Source organism: Hypanus sabinus, chromosome 9 (assembly GCF_030144855.1).
Source record: "Hypanus sabinus isolate sHypSab1 chromosome 9, sHypSab1.hap1, whole genome shotgun sequence".
In the NCBI taxonomy this organism is placed as follows: domain Eukaryota; kingdom Metazoa; phylum Chordata; class Chondrichthyes; order Myliobatiformes; family Dasyatidae; genus Hypanus; species Hypanus sabinus.
This window is the reverse complement of record NC_082714.1, coordinates 64,578,961-64,588,867: the sequence shown is the minus strand read 5'-3', so window position 1 is coordinate 64,588,867 and position 9,907 is coordinate 64,578,961. Positions and strand designations below refer to the sequence as shown.

Genomic DNA, 9,907 nt, shown 5'->3' with positions numbered 1-9,907 from the left:
TCTCTATTCCTAACAAATCCAGCTGCAGCTGTCTGGTCTCGGTAACTTCTCTGTAAATCTATGCCATACCCTTTCCAATGCAATCACATCTTTCCTGTAATACAATGATAGTCAGTGATTCTGTATCAGACCTGATAACCAAAACTGCCCATGGTTTATCTCTTCTTCTGTCCAGTTCTAGGATAACCATATCTAAAAACCAGGAAAAAGTGAAAATATTCTGCAGAACAGTTAGCATTTGTGGAGCGAGGGAAATGATCAGTTAGTGTCACAGGTTGGTGACCTTTCATTAGAACTGGCCAGTTCTGATGTAAATAGGAAACGTCGATTATTTGGAATTGTTGATTATTACATCGCAGGAGCTGTCACGTGCAGAAGAAATGCTTTTCCTTGATCTTACTTAAGGCTCTGCTGAGACCAAAGACCCCGAGTTCAGAGTGGGTTATCCGTTCTTATATTCTATGTCTCAAACATCTCAGGTTTCATCTTCAACAAAATGTTGATCTGTCCGCTACTTCTATAGATCGGTGGATGCACACTCCACGTTCCCACTCTTGCCTCCCAGAATTCAATGCCTTGCATTTGTTTCACCCCACTTTTCCCAAAGGATGTAAAATCGCCGCTACCTGGTTTGAGAGAAACGCATGCGCACGGAGTCTCGATGACCTCAAGCAACGCCACACCTGAACCAGCGAGCGCACATGCGCAGAGCGCTGGCGACGCAGGTGAGGCGGAGCTGTCGCTGGAGAGGGCCACTCGCAGGCCGACTCTTCTTCACAATTACACTAAGGATCCTGAAGCGCTTCATTAAAGTACTTAGTGTGTGTCTGTGATCAGCCGCCCGACCGGGAAAGGGGACCTGGAAGCCGTTGTTTGTCACTGCGATGTTGCGGAAACTCGGCTTAAAACGGGCGGCAGTTGACAGCAGCAACTTCCGCGCTTTGCACTGAACCTCTGACTGAGCCGATTTAAAGGTTTGTTACTCTCCCCGCTTTTTTAGATATAAGTATTTATAACTTTATGTGCATTTTCGTTGATTTCCTGTAACTTTTATCCCGGTGTAGGAAACCAACAAAGAAGCACTGTTACATAGATTCAACGTGACACAACCCCCAGGCTTGTCGCAGGGATAAACACCTACCGTTTCCTTTTAATGAAAGCTACCATAACACAAAATCAGAGCTGACGGAACTGATGCAGTTCTGTCCTTTTAAGATTTTCAATGTTTGGATGAATTAAAGTAAGATTGTTCTTCAATACAATGGACGGAAAATTGAGTGACTTGTGCTTCTTGTTTATCGGAAATGTATAAACCCACGACTTTTCCACTTATCTGCTTCTGTCAAAGCATAACGATTAGGACAATACTGTGAGATCTAGATAGTTCTGTAATATCTGCTGAAAATTAGACATGAAGTTAATTAAAATGGATCCATTCATCATTGTTTATGATTGTGTTGCTGTGACTGTCACTGTACCTGCACTGCCACGTTACCCTTATAGGCAGTGTGCTTGGCATCAGAGTGCTTTGTGGTGTTCCGACACTGAAAGATCAGCAGCACCTGCAGGGACATGGTATTGATTAGGTAAGGTCATTCTTACTGGATAGGAAGCGAAACAATGGCAGAATTATCTAGCGAGGCCTCACTTATGCGAGCATTACAAATAATATAATTGTATTTTGTTGAATACACTTGCTTTAATTTGTGTTTTGTTGTATTTCCTTTTAAAGATTGACTAGATACCATTGAACAATTGGTATTCTTATTTTGATGGGAAAACTGTAAATGTATCCTGCAAGTTACATTTTACATCAATAATTAAGTAGTCCACTTTTGGCTGAGCAGGGAAAAGAATTGCTCTTCAGCTTGTTATTGTTGGTGATTGATTTGGCTCAATGGTGCCACAGTTGCTGGTGAATCACAAAGTTATGAATTGAAGCTGAGACCAGGCATAATAAAAGATACTGATGCTAACTACAGAATTGTGTCCATTTAAAACTCCATTCTCCTGCCTTCTCCCTGTACCTCTTAATTCCTTTGCCCGTCAAGAACTTATCAAACTCTGCCTAAATATAGCCAATGACTTGGCCTCCACATTCTCTGGCAGAAAGAATTCCTCTTTGTCTGAGATTAGCCCTTTATTCTGAGACTGTGCCTTTGGCTCCTAGACTTTTAGACTAATGTCCAAGTACACTCTCACCAGGCCTTAAAGTATCCGATAGGTTTTAACGAGATTCCCCACCTCCCCAACCACCCTTCTGAACCCCACCAAGTACAAGCCCAGAGACATCAAACACTACTCAAGCCTTTCATTCCTGGCACCATTCCTCTGACCTCCTCTAGAACCTTTCCAGTGCCAGCAAGTCCCTCCCTATGCCTAAAATTGCTCACAATATTCCAAACGCAGTCTCACCAATGCTTTACATAGCATCAGCAGTGCAGTTTTGCTTTTATATTCTAGTTTCCTCAAAATGAATGCTGACTTTGTACTTACTTTCTTGACAGCTAACTCAACCTGCAGCTTAATCTTTGGGGAATTCTGAACTGGGGACCCCTCCCCTATACATATACACCACCAGTCCCTTTGTATCTAAGCTTGTGCAAAGAAAAGTGTTTTCTCATGATACTTGTGATTCCATTCACCTTTATTTTGTATCCATGACCACTGATCAGAAGAGCGAGCCTCCTACTGTCCACCCTGCCCAGACCCCTCAGGATTTTGTATATTTTCATTAATTTATTTTTTTGGCTCTCTCTTTAAAGTAAACAGTACTCACCTTTTCTAATTTATTCTTGTATGTGCAGTTTCTCATCAGTGTCACTGATTTTTTTTGGACATTCTCTAATGCCTCTGATATCCTTTTATACAGCACTCAGAACAAAGCACTATTCCAGTTGGAGCCAGACTTGTATTTTGTATAACTTTCCTTTATTTATGCTCAGTGATTCAACTGATAAATCACAGAATTGTTTATGCCTTATTTACTCTTCCCACGGATTGCCTGCCACATACCACCAGGAACATTTTTCTATATCCCTTTGACAGCAGCATTGCTTGTTTTCTAATCCATCATTTCATATTTCTGTTCAATAAATTTCATCTGTCATGTGTTTGGGGGTGGGGGTCAATCTGTCAGTTTCTTTATATCTTGCTGCAGTCTATCCCTATTCTCTTTGCAGTGACTTGCCTATCTTCAGACTTTTCAGTTTCCCAAGCAGCTTCTCCCTGGCAATAGCAACTACACTCTCTTCTGCCCTCTGACATTCTCAGACTTCCAGCATACTGTTAGTGTTTTCCACAGTGAAGACTGATGCAAAATATTTATTCAGTTTGTTTGCCATTTCCTTGTCCACTATTACTACCTTTCCAGTGTCATTTTCCAGCATTCTGATACCCACTCTTGTCTCTCTTTTATTCTTTATAGTTCTGCATAGTTCCCTGAAGGTGGACTCTCATGTAGATAGGGTGGTGAAGAAGGCTTTTGGAACGCTGGCCTTTATAAATCAGAGCATTGAGTACAGAAGTTGGATGTAATGTTAAAATTGTACAAGGCATTGGTAAGGCCAAATTTGGAATATCGTGTACAGTTCTGGTCACCGAATTATAGGAAAGATATCAATAAATTAGAGAGAGTACAGAGACGATTTACTAGGATGTTACCTGGGTTTCAGCACTTAAGGTACAGAGAAAGGTTGAACAAGTTAGGTCTCTGTTCATTGGAGCGTAGAAGGTTGAAGGGGGATTTGATCGAGGTATTTAAAATTTTGAGAGAGATAGATAGAGTTGACGTGAACAGGCTGTTTCCATTGAGAGTAGGGGAGATTCAAACGAGAGGACATGATTTGAGAGTTAGGGGGCAGAAGTTTAAGGGAAACACGAGGGGGTATTTCTTTGCTCAGAGAGTGATAGCTGTGTGGAATGAGCTTCCTGTAGAAGTAGTAGAGGCCAGTTCAGTTGTGTCATTTAAGGTAAAATTGGACAGGTATATGGACAGGAAAGGAGTGGAGGGTTATGGGCTGAGTGCGGGTAGGTGGGACTAGGTGAGATTAAGAGTTCGGCACGGACTAGGAGGGCTGAGATGGCCTGTTTCCATGCTGTGATTGTTATATGGTTATATGGTTTATACAAATAAACTTGTTTGCTTGCTTTATATGTCTAAAAATCTTTTGGTATTCTTTTTATTATTATTAGCTGGTTTACTTTCATATTAGTTGCCTTCTGTTAGTTTTTAAAAGCTTCCCAATCCTTTAACTGCCCACTGTCCACTAATCTTTTGCTATGTTTTGTGTCCTCTCTTTTTCTTTTGTGCTGTCTTTGACTATTGTTGTCAGCCATGTTTACCTCATCCTTCCTTTCAAATACTTCTTTGGGATGTATCTATCCAGCTCCTTCCAAATTTACACGAGAAATTCTAGCGATTGCTTTCTGCCATCACCTCTGTTAGTGTCTCTTCCAATCCAGTTCCTCCCTTGTGTCTCGGTAGTTCTCCTTACTTTACAGTAATATTGATACACCTCACTTATCTTCTCACTTTCAAACTGTAGGGTGAATTCTATCAAATTATGATCACTGCTTCCGAGGGTTCATTTATCTTAAGCTCCCTAATCAAATCTGATTCATCACACAACACTCAGTCCAGAATTGCCTTTTTACTTAGCGGACTCAACCACAAGCTGCTCTAAAAAGCCATCCCATTGGCATTCTACAAATTCCATCTCTTGGGATCCAGCACCAACCTGACTTTCCCACCTATCAGCATATTGAAATCCACCATGACTATTGAAGCATTGCCCTTTTGACATATCTTTTCTATCTCCCATTGTAATTTATATCCCACATTCTGGCTACTTTTCAAAGATTGTATTTAACTCCTTTCAGGCTCTCTATGTCCTGAAGTTCCTTAACTCAACCCACTCTACACCTTCCTGTCTTCTGTCACCTCTTCCTAAGGATTTGATTTAATCCCACTCCCTCTGCATACCAGCCTGTTCTTTTGTGTATCCTTGGATGTTGAACTCCGAACTATGATCTTCTTTCAGCTGCGACTCAGTGATACCCATAATGTCATACCTGCCGATCACTAACTGTGCTACAAGTCCATCTACCTTCTATACCTTTTTACTACAAATAAAAAAACAAATAATAAAAGTGCATTTACAACTCACGTTTCAAAAGTAAACAGTGTAACACTACATGATGAGAGTCGGGTGGTGGAAGGAAGTTCAGTAGTCTTAAGGCCTGGGGGAAGAAGTTGTCTCACATGATAATAGTTTTGTCCGGATGCAGTGGTACCTCCTGCCTGATGGTAGAGGGACAAAGAGATTTTTGGAATTGTATACCATCTGGTCCATCCTAAATCCTATCACTCCAGTTCCCATCACCCAGCCAAATTATTTTAAATCCTCTCTAATAACTCTAGCAAACCTGCCCACAAGGATATGTGTTCCCCTTGGGTTCAGTGTAACCCATCCTTTTTCTGTAGGTCATACCTTCCCCAGGAAAGATCTCAATGACCCAGAAATCTGAAACCTTGCCTCCTGCGCCAGTTCCTCAGCCACTCACTCATGTGTACTATTATCCTTTTCCTGCCATGACTGGCATCTAAGTAGTCCAGAGATTACTACCTTGGAGGCCCTGCTCCTCAGCCTCTTCCTCCCTTCTGCCAACTCGCACCATGACCTCTGGCTGCTCTCCTAAGAGGCAACACACCATTCTGGCATCTCTTTTATGACCACAGAATTTCCTATCTGTCCCCTCAAGTATTAAGTCTTCTATCACTATCACTCTACCTGACTTTACCCTTCCCAGTTGAATCTCGGAGTCAACCACAGTGCTACTGGTCTGGCTGCTGCAGCTGTGCCCTGATAGGTAACATCCCTCTCCCCAGCATTATCCAATGGGAACTGTTGCTGAGGGTAATGGCCACGGGGAACCCTGCGCTAACTCCTTACTCCCCTTGCTTCCCCTGGTGGTCACCGATGCCCTACCTGAAGCCTGCAATCTGGGTGTGACCACCTGAGTAAAAGTCTCATCAAAGAGGATTTTAGACTCCCAGCTGGCCCTGAGTACGTCCAGCTCCATTTTCTTGACCTTGCCGGTCAGGAGCCAAAGTTGGATGCACTTCTTATAGATGTAGTCATCAGGGTACCCTGCAATCCCACATTTTACAGGAGGAACATTCCACTGCCTTAACTACTGTCCTGCTTATGCTTGTTCTAACTTTGATTCTAACTTATTAAGCTTGAGTTGTTCCAAACAACTCAACACCCTTAGCCTCTGAAGCCTGAGCATCCCCTCAGCGGCTCGCTCTCACAATGACCACTTCTCTTGTTTTTATTGGCCCTTACTAAGATACTATTAACCCGAGCAATCTTCTGCTTGACAGACAATTCCCGACAGTCCCTGCTCACTTTTTAAATGTGTTAAGTACCCCATAACTGGGTCACTTACCAGCAAAGATAGAGCGGTCTGTTGAAGTCTGATGGTACTATTTTTAAAAGCCTTTATTTATAAAGGGGCACAAAAATAAGATTAATACAAACATTCAGATGATATATGTCGTCAATACTCAATCTAAAAGCACGGGTATAATAATAATCATCAATAAGAAATAGCTCGATCGTTTGTCTAGGGGATTATATATTGTCTGATGGAAATATAAAAGTCACTCAGTTCCTGCAAGCTTCAGCCTTTGGGGACCGCTAGGTTTTCACTTGTTGGAGAGAGAGAGATTTGTGAGAAAAGAAACTTGCCCGGGTCTTTTATGAAGCAAATCCGTTGAATCGGGAAAGTTGGTTCCCCATTGTTAGTTCAAGAAAATCGTTTCTGTGGTACCTGCCACCAGCCCCCAGGCGGGGGAACCGAACGCACGTGGCTTCCTTCAAATGGCTTCCTGCTACTACGGGATCGTTAGCGTTTATTCTGGTGCGTCTGAGGGGTCTGTTCCTACAGTCCCTCTTTTATCTTGACTTGCAGGGTTGTAGATGTCAATCAGGGTGGGGTGATGCAATCCCTGATTCGACCAGCCCACCTTGCCCTTGCCCTTGGGCTGTCATTTAGCCTAGTCCCCAATCCACAAAGGTGTCTCCAAGAGACAATGGTCAATGTTGCGTTATTTTGCATTGCCGGGGAACGAGGCATCCAGCACGTCTCTCTCCCATTTCCTGGGTCCACTGACCCTCCCCACTAGTGCTGTTGCGATTCTCACAAAGGAAGGGGCTGCGGGCATAACAAATGGAGTATGTAAACTCCACAAGGAACTGTCTTCAACTCTCTCCGAGATCGTCTACTTAGCAAACACTTCCCGACAGGTCCCATTTGGTTTTTAAACATGGCCCATAAAATCCACAAAGAATTGTGGATTTCTGGTATTTGTCTTTTACTGTGGAATTTCTCCATATTCCAACCAGATCTGTAGCCACCAATGAAAAGCACTAGAACCCTCACAAGTGGAGCAAGGTGTTGCCCATTAGAAGAAACACCAGACAGATAGCTTCCTTTCCATAATAAGGGTCATGGGCATTTCTAAAACGATCAGACTTGAGAGCAGCTCTAATCTCATAGTTTAGAAATATGGGTACTTTGTTATCGATTTTGTACTGATTGAGACAGGCAGAAGATAATTAGTTTAAAGGGCAAAAGGTAGGCCGCCTTCTGGAGAGGCAATTGGAAAATGTTGGCTTCGTGAAGTGAGCTTCACCATCCAGAGTGGGTGAGTTTAATATCTCAGTGTGTTTCCCCGCAGAATTAGTGAATGTTTTGTGGTTCTCTCTAAGACAGAACCAGAATGCTACAGTCATCTATGCACACATTCCAACTGTGGAAGCTCCAGATTGCTCAATTAATATGCAGCGATTACATCAATGATTCATCGTGCAGCACAATTGCCTTTTGTATGTCAGCTGAACCGGGCAAACATGCTTGGTTAATGGAAAATATAGCAGCAGCAGTACACACTGTATGTTGCAATCTCATTTTTAATTCATGAAATGTTTTAACAGCTTATAATTTTGAATTTATGCATGCTTTGCTTGGTTTTTAGTAAATGTCTGGTTTCAGATCAAGTAGGTCGATTGATAAGAAGCAGGCAGCACCAAGTATTTCACATAGAATCACAGAATGGGTACAGAATTCAGGCAACTGAGTCTGTACTGGCTTGGTCCTCCTCCTCCCCATAGTCCTTTCCGTTCACCTCCCTTTTGAATGCTACAACTGAATCTGCCTCCATTACTACAATGGCAGTGCTTTCTAGGAGCTAATCACTTGCCTTTTGACAAAGGTTTTCCTTGTGTCACTTTTGTGCTTTATCCACTCAAGCTGTTCTGTCGCAAACAAGTGGAGATCTGCAGACGCTGGAGATCAGAACACCTTCTCCTGTCCTGCTGAATGGTCTCAGCCCAATACATCAATTGTTTACTCATTTCCATAGATGCTGCCCGGCCTGCTAAGTTCTTCCAGCATTTTGTGTGTATTACAAGTCTTTCTGTGTCCCCTGGTTCATGACTACTATGTTAATGGGAGTAGCTTCTTTCCACCAATCCTCGCCATTATCCTTTATGACTTCAAGTATATCTATTAGATCTCCTTGCAATGTTATTTATCCTTAGAAGTACAATACTAATATCTCTCCCATTTCCCGCACATCTGCCCTCACCCCATCCGCCCACCACCCAACTCAGGATAGGGTTCCCCTTGTCCTCACCTACCACCAGCCTCCGGATCCAATGTATAATTTCCTGTAACTCCTGCCACCTCCAATGGGATCCCACTACCAAGCACATCTTTACCTCCCCCTCTCTTTCTGCTTTCCACAGGGATCGCTCCCTACGCGACTCCCTTGTCCATTCATCCCCTCCATCCCTTCCCACCGATCTCCCTCCTGGCACTTATCCTTGCAAGCAGGCCCCTGACAGTCCTTCCAGGTGAGGTGACACTTCATTTGTGAGTCAGCTGGTGTGGTATACTGTGTCCAGTGCTCCCGGTGTGGCCTTTTATATATTGGTGAGACCCGACGCAGACTGGGAGACCGTTTCGCTGAACACCTACGCTCTGTCCACCAGAGAAAGCAGGATCTCCCAGTGGCCACACATTTTAATTCCACGTCCCATTTCCATTCTGATATGTCTATCCATGGCCTCCTCTGTTGTCAAGATGAAGCCACACTCGGGTTGGAGGAACAACACCTTGTATACCTGTTGGGTAGCCTCCAACCTGATGGCATGAACATCGACTTCTCTAACTTCCGTTAATTCCCCTCCTCCCCTTCTTACCCCATCCCTGACATATTTAGTTGTTTGTGTATTTTCTCTCTCTCTGCCCATCACTCTGCCTGTTCTCCATCTCCCTCTGGTGCTCCCCCCCTCCCCCTTTCTTTCTCCCTAGACCTCCCGTCCCATGATCCTTTCCCTTCTCCAGCTCTGTATCCCTTTTGCCAATCACCTTTCTGGCTGTCAGCTTCAGCCCACCCCCTCCGGTCTTCTCTTATCATTTCGCATTTCCCCTCCCCCTCCTACTTTCAAATCTCTTACTATCTTTCCTTTCAGTTAGTCCTGATGAAGGGTCTCGGCCCAAAACGTCGACAACACTTCTCCCTATAGATGCTGCCTGGTCTGCTGCATTCCACCAGCATTTTGTGTGCGTTGCTTGAATTTCCAGCATCTGCAGATTTCCTCGTGTTTGCCAATACTCTTATCCAGTTTATCCATACTTTTAAGTCTCTCATCTCTGGAATGAATTTTTAAATCACTTTTGCGCCTCAAAAAGAAGCTTTTACATCTTTCCTGAAGGGTGACATCCAGTACTCTGGCAATGGCTGAGCCAATATTCTATAAAAGTTCATCGTGACTCCCTTACTCTTGTCCCCCTACAACTTTGTTTATACAACTTTGTATCATGAATGTCTTTT

The 9,907-nt window shown here is 43.4% G+C and overlaps 1 protein-coding gene across 2 annotated transcripts in view; it reads left to right on the top strand.

The window, feature by feature from the left end:
- Positions 1-626: 626 nt before the first annotated feature.
- Positions 627-9,907, top strand: part of tmem184a (transmembrane protein 184a) — a 90,688-nt gene continuing 81,407 nt past the window's right edge. Inside the window, exon 1 of one of the 2 annotated variants that reach the window (XM_059979791.1) lies at positions 627-974. The gene's annotated coding sequence lies outside the window, so the exon portion shown is untranslated. The remainder of the gene's footprint in view (positions 975-9,907) is intronic. The other variant, XM_059979790.1, reaches the window with a different exon arrangement.